Genomic DNA, 14,780 nt, shown 5'->3' on the forward strand with positions numbered 1-14,780 from the left:
GTGCTGAGAAGCCATGTACACCCAGACCAGCCTAACTGGCATGGCTGCATGATCACTGCCACTCCCAACATTCTCTTACAGTGCAGACTGGCTGAACGGTCACTGCCCAACAGTGAGACCAGACAGACATCTGGTCTCCCCACACTGTGCCTCCCTGACGGAACCTGCATGTGCAGCAATAGTTCAGAAAGAGGCATTAGCCCTGATTTTAGATATAAAACATCCAAATGATCTGACAGCTAGCATTTCTGAAAAACAATACAGCAAGTGCAAGTTTAAAAACTAAAAGGAAGCACCTTGCAAGAAGCAATACTTACAATGTTTGCTTCTTGGAAGAGATTTTTGTGAAACAAGGAGGATAAATTAAAACTGTGAATCAATTCCTACGGACAAATAAATGGAAAGCAGAACAAAAAAAAAAAAAAACCAGTCTTGTTCTTGGGATTTATTAGGTGGCTGAATATTTACAGCAGATACAGTTTCACCCTTCCAATTATAGGACCACACAAGAAGCAGAAAAATCCCTAAAATCATCAGCAGAACCAACCCACAACTGTAAGCATCACACTGTGACACTGCAGTGCTGTTCCCAGCATCCTTCCTCAGACGACCTCAGCAAACAGCAACTGAAAATCCAGATTTTTCTATGTACTCCAAAAACTACTTTTTGTTCAGATTCTCATACTTCATTTACTATCTCTCCACTTTTATGCTTGAAAACTAGTTTCATTTTCTTCATTAATTTAATGAATGAAATTCCAGATGAGACACTGGAATATTTCCTCCTTCTGTGTAAAGTTAGACAAACAAGTATCTGAAAACCCTATAAAATAAAGCTGGCTGTAAAGAAATGTGGTTAAATAGCTACGACAGTTTTTGCAGCAGTAATACACTGAAGTATCCAAAACTAGACCATGTTCTAGTTTAGGTACAAGTTACTGGGAACTTAAAATGATGAAAACTGAAGAGAAAAAACTTGTGTTAAGGTCTATGTGAATATGTTTTTTTTTTAAGTATTGCCTTGTAATAATACCAACATACTCCTTTCACCTGTGCAGTTCTAACACTGCAAAAGGAACTTTCTTTCTTCTGCTATCAAGAACTTTCTTGTGCAATATAAAGTCATTTACTGTCAAGAGAAGCCATTTTCATTTTTTTTCTAACTATTAACTAAAGTTATTTTGAGATCTTGATTAAAAAACTGAAGACTGTAATTTTAAAGTTATTTATGTTCCTCTCAGGTTGATTCAGACTTTTTTCCTAAAGACAGTGTATCTATAACACCAGCAGAAGCAACTGTCCTAATGAAGACAGTGTAACATTTTTCTGTCTGTTACAGTAGTTCTGACCAAAATTCTTACAACCACGTGTAAGGAAATCTTAAAATCCTTTGTACTTACGCTCTTGGCCTCAGCCACTCACGCTTACACAAGGCAAGGCAGGACCATTCCAGTCTTTGGATTCTGGATTCATTTCAGCACCATTTTCTGCAGCAATAAGACAAAGCAATATTGAATAATTCTGAAAATCATAACCTATATGTACTCATAGTAACAAATCACATATTTCTAAAAGCACCGCTATGTCTCCACCCACTAGTAATAGGCACAACTCTTTGCTTTGTATATTTTCTTTTTTTTTTTCCTTCTGGAGGCATCGCACACTGTGGTGCTAATGTCTTTATTGAATGTTTTAACCATTTTCATGGTGGATGAATTTTATATTTATGCAGTTGTACAATTTTATTTTTTCTGCAAGGAAGTGTAATGTATGAAATAAACCAAAACCATGACAACCATGGTTTTAATTATTTACATATCAAAACCAGCAAGAACATGACCTACCTTAGCCATTTTAAAACAATTAAACCAGCACTGATTTTTGTCTCCTGTTATACAAAACCTCAACAATCTGTTTCAATTGTGACTTCAGTAGTGACAAAGAACTGTGTAAACGAAGAATGCTGCAGCTCCACCCCAGGACAATCTGTCCCAGCTGCGGTGCCCACTGGCAGTGCTGATCAATCCCATCAGTTCTGCCAAGTAGCAATGACTTCTGCCTCAATAGCCTTGGAATGCATCAAATTCCACAGACCAGTTTTTCTCAGATTTGTTACAGATATGTTATTGTGCCATTATGTATGGGACACATCTACTAATAGGACACTTAAAATGTTTCCACTTACAATGTTTTCCAGCATAAATGTACTTAAAAGTGCTGCAGGCAGCACAGGAGTGCGCTCAGTAAACTCAGTGCAAGTTCATCTGAGAACTGTGGCTTTACTGAAGTCCCAGTGTCCTGATGCCACTGTGGACATATCTAACGATATAATTTTTCCCACCTTCTTTCAGAAGGGGTATTTGCACTACAAAGCTGTGCAAATACCCCTTTTTGCACAGCTGCAGGTACAAGGTTTAGCTTCTGAGAGCTATTAAGGCACTAGATCTATCTTAAAAACCTGAGTAGTTCATCATTTAGTACCTTATTTAAACATCCTCAACAGTTCCAAAGCATATTCAGGTAATAGTAATAAATTCAAACAGTAACTTTCATTCCAGCCTAAAACAATGCACAACATTGTCAGTTTCAGACACTGCTGAAATGTATTTCACAGAAACATACAGATCCCACTGAGTTTAACAATGAACTTTATTTTTCATGTGTTATCACTAATGGACACTGCTTTTCTGAAAGCACAAGTGCTGCAACGCTCCCCTTACCAGGTTTGATTCATTTTTAAACTCTGTGATTTCTTGATGGCATCTTTGTAAGCCCTTCAAACTCTCACTTCAGTAAGGAAAAAAAAAAAAAAAAAAAAAAAAAAAAAAGCAGGGTCCATCATTTAATCAGAGCAATTGAGGTAGTGAGCAAATGTTGCTCTTGCTCTCTTACACAAGTTAAAGACATGAGGCAAAAACAGGGAAAGACACACTTGGTATTTCTGTTATGCAAGTAGAGAATCAAACTCAAAACCTGGAGTAGAAATGTTATATCTGCAGTTTTCTTGCCAATGAGACAATGTAAACTGAAAGAACATTCCATTTGTTGATTCTGTATTGCCAGGAGGCAGTACTATCTCACTTCAATATTCTAGTTTTCCTTTATTTTTAGATTTTTTGAGACATCAGAAGGCATAAATACAATAGATGTAGGCAAGCAGGTGAAATTAAGTTGTTGGCAGGAGTGACTGGTTTGTATCATGAGTATTATCATTCCTTCTCAGCTCCTGCAGGGACACTGGGAACAACTGCTGCCAAATCTTGTATTTTCAAAATGCGGTGACTAAAGAGGGCAGTTCTTCCCCTTATCAAGATGAAGTCTCTGCAGTTATTTATACCCTTCAAACTCATTATGAGATCTCCCTCTTTAAGAACATCACCTACTGGCTGCTATCAATGTAAAAAAATTACACCCTTTTACACTCATCAACACTTGCTGAACATTTCTAGAGACCAAACAGTGGGTGTGAGCACAGCAAAGCAGCGGGTGGTGTGTTTTGGCAGTGGTGACAATGACAGTGGGTAACTTCCGCTGATGCAGATTTTTATGAACACATCATGCAGGTCTTGTTCACTGCTGGTAAAAATGCATAGCTAATGGTGGTAACTGTGTTGAAAAATGGTGTTTCGAAGATTTGAAGATGAAAATTTGCACTATCAAATAGTGCTATTGTGCTCTTTGTATGTGTTGTAGTTCCCATAGAAATACATAGAAGGCATTACTGTAGGAGTGACCTACGTAGTTTACACTGTATGTTTTGTGATACAAATAACAGTATATTATATGAAAGCACATGAAAAAAAAAGAAATAGCAAATTCTGACTATTTTCTGAAAACCTCAGTATGATTTTACCAGTCACAAACATATATCAAGTATTTACTTTCTCCATAGTATTAGCAAGGCAAATGCATGATTGCTAATTTGTATTAAACTGTAGATTTTGAAAGACCTAATACAGCACCACTTTAAAAAAAGAAGAGGCAGTCACAGTTGGCTGTGGATCTAAGCCTACTGTTTTGATCTAAGGAGCTCTCTCATATGGCACTCGTACTCTATGGAGCAAGTATCACTCATCAGTTTAAATTGCTTCACTTGGACTACCTCTTCAAAGGTACTACACAAACACCTACACTCAATGCAGAACTGTCACCTCAAACCCTGACCCTAAAGAAACATAGGCATATGGTTAACAAGCTCAGTATTCTCTGCTGGTACCACAGTACTTGTTACAGGTCAGATTAACATATACTACCTTTCTTCACAGTAATTGGATCACATAAGGCTGAAGGTAGTGAAAAAAGCATAAAGCTGAAATATAAGATCTGAATGACCACAAAAATGGAAGTTTATTATTATATTCTATACTGATACAAGTTTTTGTGCACTCTGTACATCAACACTACTACTAACTCATCTCAGCAAATTTCAACAGGAAAGTAGAAGCAATACTTCCTTTCCAGTGATGAACTTTCTAAACCAGTGTCACATGCAGATGTATTTTTTTATATGGTATTTTGTAGAGAGCCTGTGCTATGACCAGAATGGTCTTGATCTCAGTAAAACGTGTTCTTAAGATACTTAACATGTATGGCTTCATTGCTGAGGTTTTTACCAGGTTGTCAAAAAGAAATACCATTTTTCATCCTGCTTTATTTGACTTTGCCTCAGTACATAGCAATTAACAAGAATTTTTAGATGCTCGCAAAACTGTCCCCTTTGAAGTTCCTACATAGCTGTCACCCTAGAGATAAAGGCAGATTATTCAATCTTGATATTATAATTGCCAGCACAAGATAAAAGACTGGATTAGCAACTCCATAACTTCATGCCTGGAAAAAATTGAGATCACCATGAGGTAATTTTACTTCAGTTTTGATGGTTTAAGGAGTTCCTTCAGGATGAAGAGAGGGAGAATATCTTGTCTTGAAAGCATATGAAATGATTTATATAAACTTTTTACACCTTCCAGTATAAAATATTACTATTATATTTTATTTATAGAATCACAGCGGAATACCAGCGTATTCCTATCTGACAGACAATTTATTCAAATCTAAATACTGGATACTTTGTGTTGCAGCTACATCTCATCTCTTGAACACAACTATTTTTTTCCTTTTTCTGTATAGATTTAACAGGAAACATGGAACAGAGGACTGTCTGTTACAACCTGTTGCCTCTTAGGAGCTGCAGAGAACAAACCAAAGATGGTTGCATTCTAAGCACTCTGTGTGAAGGACTTCATCTCCTGCCTAACACGTTGTGTCTTCCTCATAGCAAGCACATGTCATCAACATTTTGTGGCTGAGAATTTGTGGTCTAAATCAGCAGGGAAACTGCTAACTGACTCCTGGATATCTTTCCAGGATTTTGGTGTGCATTAATTCAATAACATATGACCAGGGATTACTTATATATTTATTTTTTTTTTTAGAATGCTATTGACTCCTTTTGTGGAAAACAGAATGAAGTCAGGCTTCGGACATATCATCCTACTTATGTGCTTATAAGCCTGTAGGCAAATGAACATGAAAGTAATATTCAGTGCAACAGAGAGTTTATTTAATGCTATACATTTAAAGAAACAAGATATACCTACCATCCAAAAGGTACATGATCATTTTACTATACTCAGATGTTTAGGAGAAAAACCATAAAACTCTCTCTCTCAAAGAGAAAAAAAATAAAAGAGAAAAGCAACTCATTTTTTTCTGTATAAAATGCACAGCCTGAGGAATCCCAAGAGCTTTTAATTAAGTATACAGAAAATGCAACTATTACAGTGTTTTTGTGTACAGGTGTACCCTTTGTGTACCCTTGAATTTTGGCATCTGAACCCAGTTCCAAGCATTCAAGAATTGGTCAGAATCACTACAGCTCAAGTTTATTCTTAAGAACTCTTCTCCCCCAGGAAAGCAGTTAGCTGACCACAGACATCCAACCTAGCTAGATGGTTGTCCTGTATATTCCATATTTGAATTATGAAGACACAGAAGTATAAAGTGTACAAAGACATTCTATTTGCACAGCAAAATTAAACACAAAAATCAAAATCATTAGTCAGTTGATTTTGCTGGTCTGCAGGCAGAAGAGAGTTTTTAGTTATACCCACCACTGAAAACTAGTATATAGCAAAAGATCACAAGGAGAGAGAGCCTAATACCCATCAACAAAACCATCTTTTCCTTAAAAAAATTATTTCCTAATGCTCTCAAGGCATCTCTCTTTAAGCCACTAGCATGTTAAACAATGAATGTTTATGTAAGAAACACTTTTTTTTTTAACTTTAATCATTATTTAGAATGGCATTTAAATTGGTAGTAATCGTAAGTGCTCTATATTTCATTTACATTTTTGTTTTTAAACAGTCTCTGATTTTTTGAGAGGAACACCTAATACTTCAGTCAGAACTGTCTGCTTTCTGAGAACAAATCAAAAGACTACTAAAATATTCTTCTATGCTTTCAAGTATAAAAGAATTCCTCAAACAAACACATTAAGGCACAGGTCTCAGTACTGCACACAACCACTACAGTATTTTTTCTTTCATATTCATGAAATTTATGCAAATGTAACAAGGGGTAGACTCTTGCAATGCTAACTGTAGACTCAGATATTGGTTTCCCCTTATGGCTCTTTAAATTATTTGAAGATTTAATCTCTTTTTTATTAGTTGCAATTCACAGTGAAAGAAATCCTTTAAAAACAATATACAGGTTTAGTTTTGATTATGTTTTTTAGGGGATCTGTGAATATTTGCAACAATTCATTTATCAGGAGATTAACCTATTTTCATAAACATCCCAGTATGTTGGGTTTTTTTCTTTTTCTTTTTTTTAACTTACTCTTCAATATTTTATTCCATTATATCTAAAGTTTTTCTTATTGAACATAATTAAACATTTCATGTTTGAATACTAACTGGATCGTTACAAGATTGTTTTGCAGAGAAAAGATATTCCAACTGTTTCTGAGTTTAGGGCCACGTGTCCAATACATTGTACTTCACCTTTCCAATAACTGGTTTTTTATTAGTAGTATGGATGAAGGGAGACTTTCACATATGAATTGTTCTCACTTGGTTCATCCACTCAGTGTTGGAAACATATCTAGCACACACAGCTGAACACTCCTCAAACACTCCAGCAATTCTCACATTTCCTCAAACTGCTTGTTCATCAATCAAAGCAAAATTTGAATATAAAAACATTTACTTTAGGAACAAATCTGTAGATAATCTGTTGGCCAGCTGATGACCAGAACAGAAAGTTCTCAAAGATAAAGCAGAGAAGAAATGATCTGTGGCAGTGCCAACCACTGAAAAGGTAAGCATGTGTTAGAAATGTGACATAAAGTATTAGTCTCAAAATCTGGCCTTATTTTGAGGGGAACATAAGGGATCTCAACAATTCAAGTGTTTTTAAGGAACATAGGAAAAATCTGAACAAATAAATTCCCAGGACTCACCAGGGGATTCAAAAGGAACTTAGGGAGAAAACAGTTTAATCTTCAGCAAAAATGGGCTACATACAGTCAAAGCTGTTACAATGCCCAGTGATATTCAGTAGCAAAAGTGACATTTCAGCTAAGTAGAACCAAGGAGAGCCAGCTCAGGGGAAAAGCTCAAAGAGAAACAAAACTAAAAATACATTGAGGCTCGTTAAACGCGCAGAGACACCAGGAACAATTTGCAAAGAGCCTGCCTGCTTCTCAGTCAAGTTAGGGCAATCTGGAGCTGCTGTCAAACATACAATCTTCCGGCTAAACATCATGCTAGTCTAACTTACAGGACGCTCTAGAGCTTTAATGTACATGTCCCTGATCAGAAAAAAGCACTCTTATCTTGACATGTAACAGAGACCAGTCTACATAGGATGTTACTGTATTATTGGATAGATTCAGTGAATGAACACTATACAATTTGATAAGCTTTGTAAAAGTTTAATAAGCTCCTGAGACATCATGCAGTATTTATGCCAGAGTAGTGAGACTAAGTGCCCATCTCCATATCCTTTATTCCAAGCATATGAAGAATGACTGAGCACCCCACTGCTTACTACGTTTGAAGTGTAACCTAATGGTTAGCATGGTAGAGGGCTTGGAGTTTGAGGATCTTTATGGTCCCTTCCTACCTAAGCCATTGTACGATTCCATGAACTTAGATGGAACTAGAATTAATCCTAAGAAATTCGTTTACCTTTTGGTTAAACATCACACTCCAGGTTCATGGCATAATTAAATCAGAGTCTAGGGTTGTTTTTATCTTGTTTTTAAGGGGTTTAGTACAATATGATTGCTGTTTAGCTAAATTTTTATTTGATTTTAATTTTTACTAGGAAACGCACAAGTGATCTTCAAAATTATGAAAACCTGGGGAAGCTGTGTACTGTTTAAAGTTGATCTTAGATGAAGTACTTCAAGAAGAAAGTCAGAAAAGTCTACTTTCTGCTAGAACACACAAGAAATTCAGAAAGTTGTAACTGTAAAGGATCCTTAAACCTAAGCAAAGGAAAAACTCTTGACAAAATGTTTTTAAGATAAACATCTGTCATGAAATTTGGCTGCATCTACTTTGTTTTTTTAGTTCCCTCCACAGCTCAAGTGGTGGTACTAGTGATTTATATTTGCTTAATTAGATCTTTAAAAGTGATTTGAATTTTGCAGTATTATAAGTTATTAAATGAATATTATTAAGCCAAATTTGTCTAATTAATAAAACAATTGCAGCCTGCTCACCATGGCTTTTTTTCTCGTCTTTTCATATATACCAACTATAGCAATAATCAATAAAATAATCAATAACGCAGATGCACTTTCTGCCAATGTTATTTATAAACCAGAGGTATCAAGTCTGAGAAAACCCACACCAACCACTGCAGAATACAAATATTTATATTTTGTAAGTCTTTTTTTTTTTTTTTTTTAGTAAAAGACAGTGTGAAATGCAGAGCTTAAGAAAATGAAAATTTACAACTCCCATTTGGAGTTCAAAGCAGCACAGCTCTTGTGACTTCAGATAGTAGAATGCTGGTTATTTTTGTTATCTTCTTTCACCATCTCTTGAGTAAAAGAAAACCATAGGAAGGTGACAAGCTATGTGACATCAAGTCCTCTGCAAGATAGTCAAGATAGTACCTTTGCCCTCAGCTTCATCAGAGAGTCCAGAACCTGGACACCAGCACCCTGATCCCCACCTGCAGAATCAGGGCATCTTGACCAATGGGCAAAATGGAAGTCCAGAGCCCTGAGGCCTATTCCTTCTCTTCTATCATTTTAGTGCAATTCTTTATTCACATTTCTGTTAATCGCACACATTTCATTAGCACTAATTTCCTGTCTAAAATCCAAGAAAGGAAGTTTGCCCTCAAGGCAGGAAGATTAGCAGAATCATAACTTGAGTTATTTTTACAATGCCCTTAAAAGGAACAGGAAGGAAGGAACACCAGAGATGATGTACCATTATGAAGTGTGTGGCCTTATTTTATAGTATTCATTGACTTAAAATGTTAATGGAATTACTGCAAAACAGCAGTGTATCTGTTAACACCACGCGATGGCATCTAACAGAAATGAGTGCAGTGACTTAAGACTGTTTTTGAATGTTTTAAATATCTTCTTAAGGAGCAGGTGTTAAATTATAAAATCAATCAGAATAAAAAAGTGTTTTCCTTGAAGGTTTATTAATATAAAAGCAAACACTTGTAAGAAACTAATACAACTTGTGGGTTTTTTTTATTACTTTAAATTAAGATATTGTAGAAACAAAAAATAAGTACTTCCATATCTGGAAGTACTTAGAATTTTAAAGTGCTATACAGCATGTGAAGAACCTCTCATCTTTCTAAAGTGCATCATTCTTATCCACTAGACTAACTTAAGCTGCTGCTGCTATTTGGCAGCAGATCTACAAATACTGGGGGAAGCACTACTTCAGTTAAGGATTTCGTTTTGGGGTTTTGATGATAGTTCTGGTTTTTGGAGTTTTGTTTTGTTTGGTTGGGTGTTTTGTTGAGTGTATTGTGGTGGAGGTGTTCTCTCATCAGAATTGTTAACATGACATCTCCAGCAAATCTGCATCTCATGACAGATATAGGTTCTTTACAAGACATATGGGATAATCCATCAGGAAACAGCACAGATAAAGGGTAAGGGGCACAGACTGGAATCCCAGATGAAAATGGGACATGCACCCCTTACTTCCAGACACAATCCATGCTGCAGCTGCACAGCTGGAGATAAGGCTGGGGAACAAATTAGGACAGCCACATTTTCTCCTCACCATGGGCAAATTTTATTATCTTGAGATCGTGGCTACACTTTCTTCCCAGAAAATCTGATTTCAGAAGCTTTAACACTCTCTAGTTCTCCATAAAAACTCAAATATGTGGCAAAGCCTAGTTCCTTCATGCAGAAGAGGGGTTTTTGAGAACATTTTAGAGAGGAGGCAAAGGGGCTTCCTATTTAGCCAAAATATGTTGACAATATTTTCCCAAAATAAAATAGTTCTATTCTACCATTAGCAAATATTTATTTTGATCTCAGAATGTCTTTTACTTTTCCAATGCTTACTGAAACAGAAATGTTCTCCACTACCCAGCTCTGTCCCTCCTCGGTTTAAGGGATGGTGCTTTACTAATCCCATCTGTTACACATTCCAGCATCCCCTGTGCCAGCCAAGAAACAGGAGCAAGCTTTGGAACTTATATACCTTAGCTCTGGAACCTATAACACTCATGCACACATGGTGTCTTATGCACTCATGGACACATAGAGTGTCCATGCACTGGAAAGGATTATCCAGGAAAAACTATGCTGTAAGTTATATGTGGGGGCCTCTCACTGGGGAATCACCATCTGAAAATAATCAGGAACTTTTCAGCTCCTTTGGGCTTGTAAAGGGACTGCAGAAGTCTGGTCTCATATCTTTTTGCTGCTCTATAACATGATCTATGCTAGATTCACAAATAATACCATCTGAAGTACCTGGAAAAGCCAGAATCAATCAAATACTTGGGTGTGTACATGCACAGCTGTAAGTGCACTATGCCCAAACCCTTTGTGGAACAAATACCAAGCAAAATGAAATAGGTAATTTGAACAATTTCTACAGTGGACACATTCCAAGAAAAAATGTTTTTTCTCTAGTTCCCAGTTTTCTTTCCATTTTCGCTGTTCCTAACACCCATGATCCATCTCCACACGGCACTGGAGTGTCACCAGCAATGTGCTCAAGAAGACTCTTTGGGACTCCCAGGAGTTACTGTTAAAGTTCAGCCAAACTAAAGGAAATTACAGACCTATAAGCTATTATTGGCTAGATCCTGACTGTGTATTGGGAATGTTTTCCCTCCTTCTGAGACAGTTCAAGCATCTTCTCAATAGTGCTAAGAGGCATCCCTGCCAAATTTTATCCAAGAAATAATTTTAATGAGACAAGGGTCTGTCTTTCAAGCACTGCTTAAGATATAAGGGGAGTCCATCTTTCTACTGGTAACTATATAAGTTCTAGATATGATACATTGTTACTCTATTAAGTATAGATTATAACAAAATAAACAAATCACTTAGCGAAATCCTTTACATGAAGAGTCTGCAGATTACTATTGTTTTATTGTCAGTGAGAAGGAACAGAAAATCCACTTAGGTTCACCACGGAAATAAATGACTACTGTTTTATCACAACCATCTCATTTTCAAACATCCTTTCAAGCGTGTTTTGTTGAAGGTCAGGAGGGAAATGCACAATCATCTACTGTTAATATTAGTGGCATATCCCCAAAATACCAATTCCTCTGTTTCCAACAGCTTTGTTACTACTGGGATAAGTTCAGTAACCAGATCACAGTTACTTTCATATCTGTAATGTGTGGTTTAAAGTATAGTGTAAGTAGGTTGGATCTATCTCAACCTGGAAAAAATACCACTATTAATGTCACTATTGTTTCAGTGACCTTATCAAATCGTACTACTATTTTATTGTTATTTCAATCTTACAATGACTAAGTACTTTATATTTTTAAGGATAGGCAGATTGCAATGTAAACAACCACCGTAAGTTGTAGCAGGTATACCATCAGCAAAAACTATGCAGCTACACTTTCAGAATGCATCTGAAGCACCATACAGCCAGATGGACCCAGCAAGTCTATGAGCAACTTTTGAGGACTGCCCCACAGCATGATCGATCTAGTACATTACAATAAGATGCCATTGGAAATAGTAACGTTGTTAAGAGGCAAACATTAATCTTGAAGTCAGGCAAGCAGTGTGTGCCCTGTCCTACACAGCTGCTTAAGGGGGAAAGGGAGCAAAAAGGTTTCCTATTTCATCTGTCCCCAGCAGAGAAACTAATCAGAACTGCCATCCTCACACCTCCCAGGGTGACTTGCAATCTGAACTACAAGAGTGTGACAGAAACACACACTAAGAAACTCCTAGGTTCTGGAATTAGTATTGGGATTTATCAGAGCAACATGCTCTGGAAGGAGAGACAAAGTATACCACTGCCTATGGGAAGCTGGCTCCTAGATTAAGGAAAATTAGGAAGTGGTTCCACTCCACTGAACAAAAGTAATGAATTTGGGAAACCAGCTCAGGCTCTCCAAACGGATTATGCCATATGCATACGCTGCCTGATGTGCCCTCAGCAACCTATAAAGAAGCCACTCTCCTCCCCATACTCTTACAAGACATCATATGCCTATATGCTGGGGCTTAATGAAAATTGTCCAAAGTCAACTTGAGGCTAGTGCTTGCAGAAATACATTTTCCCCAACTCAGGGGAGTGGGACTCACATCACTATCTGCTGCAAGTTTAGCCTCTGCACTAAAGGCTGCTCTCAATCATCCCTCCTGGGTCTTTGCTGAGCCTCTACCAAGGGACTACTTGTCTACAGCTAAAGCTCACTATTCTCAAATGAAACTCCTCCACTCACAGGCATATTGTGCTTAAATGTCACAAAAAAAAAAAAAAAAAACCAAAAACAAACAAACAAAAACCCTATTCTCTATCTCAAGAAGGCTTTTTAATTAATGAACTTGGCTAATTAGTAACAGCTGCCAATGAAGAGAGCAGGTACAAACTTAACCCTTTCAATTAATGCTCAAGATTCTTAGCCTGAACTTGTATTTTTGGAGAAGCTGTTCAGAAAAAATAAGAAAAACACATCCATAGATCATTATATGTATTCCTGTGATCACATTTTCTCCAACTCCACAGATATGTCTCAATCAAATGCAGAACATTTGACTAAAACCTTACCTTTTAGTTTGGTTTATACAATCTGAAAGCATGTCATTACTTTCTCAAAACTAATGCATTCTTTCCTAACAAATGATAAAGCAAAATACAGAACGTATACTTTAATTCAAACCTGAGATACTTAATTATTCTTTGGCTATAACTAGATATTAAAAAAAAAAAAAAAAATTACAGTTTTGAAAGGCTTGATTTGAAAGAATTGTGTAAAATCAAGCCACAGTAAGAGAAGAGCACAACAGCCATTTGTCACATTCTACTTAGCCACTTTTTTGTTAAGTTTTACTTAGATTTGCTTTAACACTGTTACAATCTCAGTTTGTCATTACATACAGATTGCCCCTATGTTTTTCATTCCTTGGCTGACTATTGCAAATCCACAGCCAATAAGAAAGAAAATCATAATCATTCCTTATAGGAGCTGAAGAATCGACATGATCTCTTTTCACTCAAATCAGATCTGACAGTATTCCTAACACAACAGTTGTCTCAACACACCTACTCAGATTTTGTGAAAATCTAGTGTTGTGTATTTGCTCTACAGAGAATCACCTAACAAGCACATCTATCATTACTTTGAAATGCACTTCCCAAGGCCGAAATTACATGGTTCTTCTGACTCTCCTCTTGTCAGGCACTGCTATAAGTCTATCTATTCCCTGTTCCCAGCAGCAAAAGAAAATTAAATCAGATACTACCATTATTGTCATTAGTAACAGTAGATTTTCCAACCAAAAGGCTAAATTGTCAATTAAAAGAGAAATATTCAAAAGAACACTCTATAAAAACTGTTTGCTTTCTAACTATATACTATAACTATTACACAGAAGTAGAGCATAAAATGTTCTTAAAAATAAAATGTTATGGAAACCAGCCTTTTGTTACAGAAGTCGTAAAATAAGGGGGAGAAATAATGAGAGAAGCATGATGTCTTTCATGAGTTACATCCAAAACTTTATCATAGTCGTGTTGATCACCTTTGTACTTCAAGTTGAGTTGTGCAGACACCAAATTAGATTGATCCCTTAGAGATCCTCCTGGAACTACAATGGTGAAGTGGCAAGTAGGAAGACATGGCTTGAAACTAGGAGTTGTCTGTTTACATACTGGACTGAGAATTCCCATTTTCAAATTTTGCATACCCTGTAATATTAGTTGTAAGTTAATAATCAATTATTTTAGGTAGTTTAAGATGATTAGTGAGTTAAGTAATTATATGATAAGAGAGTCCTAGGATTTTCCAAGTGGAGGGAATTTTGCTGTTATGCAATAATGTCTCAAATCTTGAAAGATAAAAGGAAAAACAAACAAAAAGAACACAGCCATCTAGATGTTAAGATTTAAAGTGCTGAGGTTGCTTTACAAAAAATGCAGCGCCAAAGAGCATCAACTGGTAGAAAAAAAATCTTAAAAATCTTAAAAAGAAATAATAACAAAAAAATCAGACTTCATCTTACTTTGGAAATGAGCTTTCAGTGTTAGGTCTCCACATTTCGTATGCGTGTCCAAAGGTTTGCACAC

Source organism: Phasianus colchicus, chromosome 8 (genome assembly GCF_987193195.1).
Source record: "Phasianus colchicus chromosome 8, bPhaCol1.hap1.1, whole genome shotgun sequence".
Lineage (NCBI taxonomy): Eukaryota > Metazoa > Chordata > Aves > Galliformes > Phasianidae > Phasianus > Phasianus colchicus.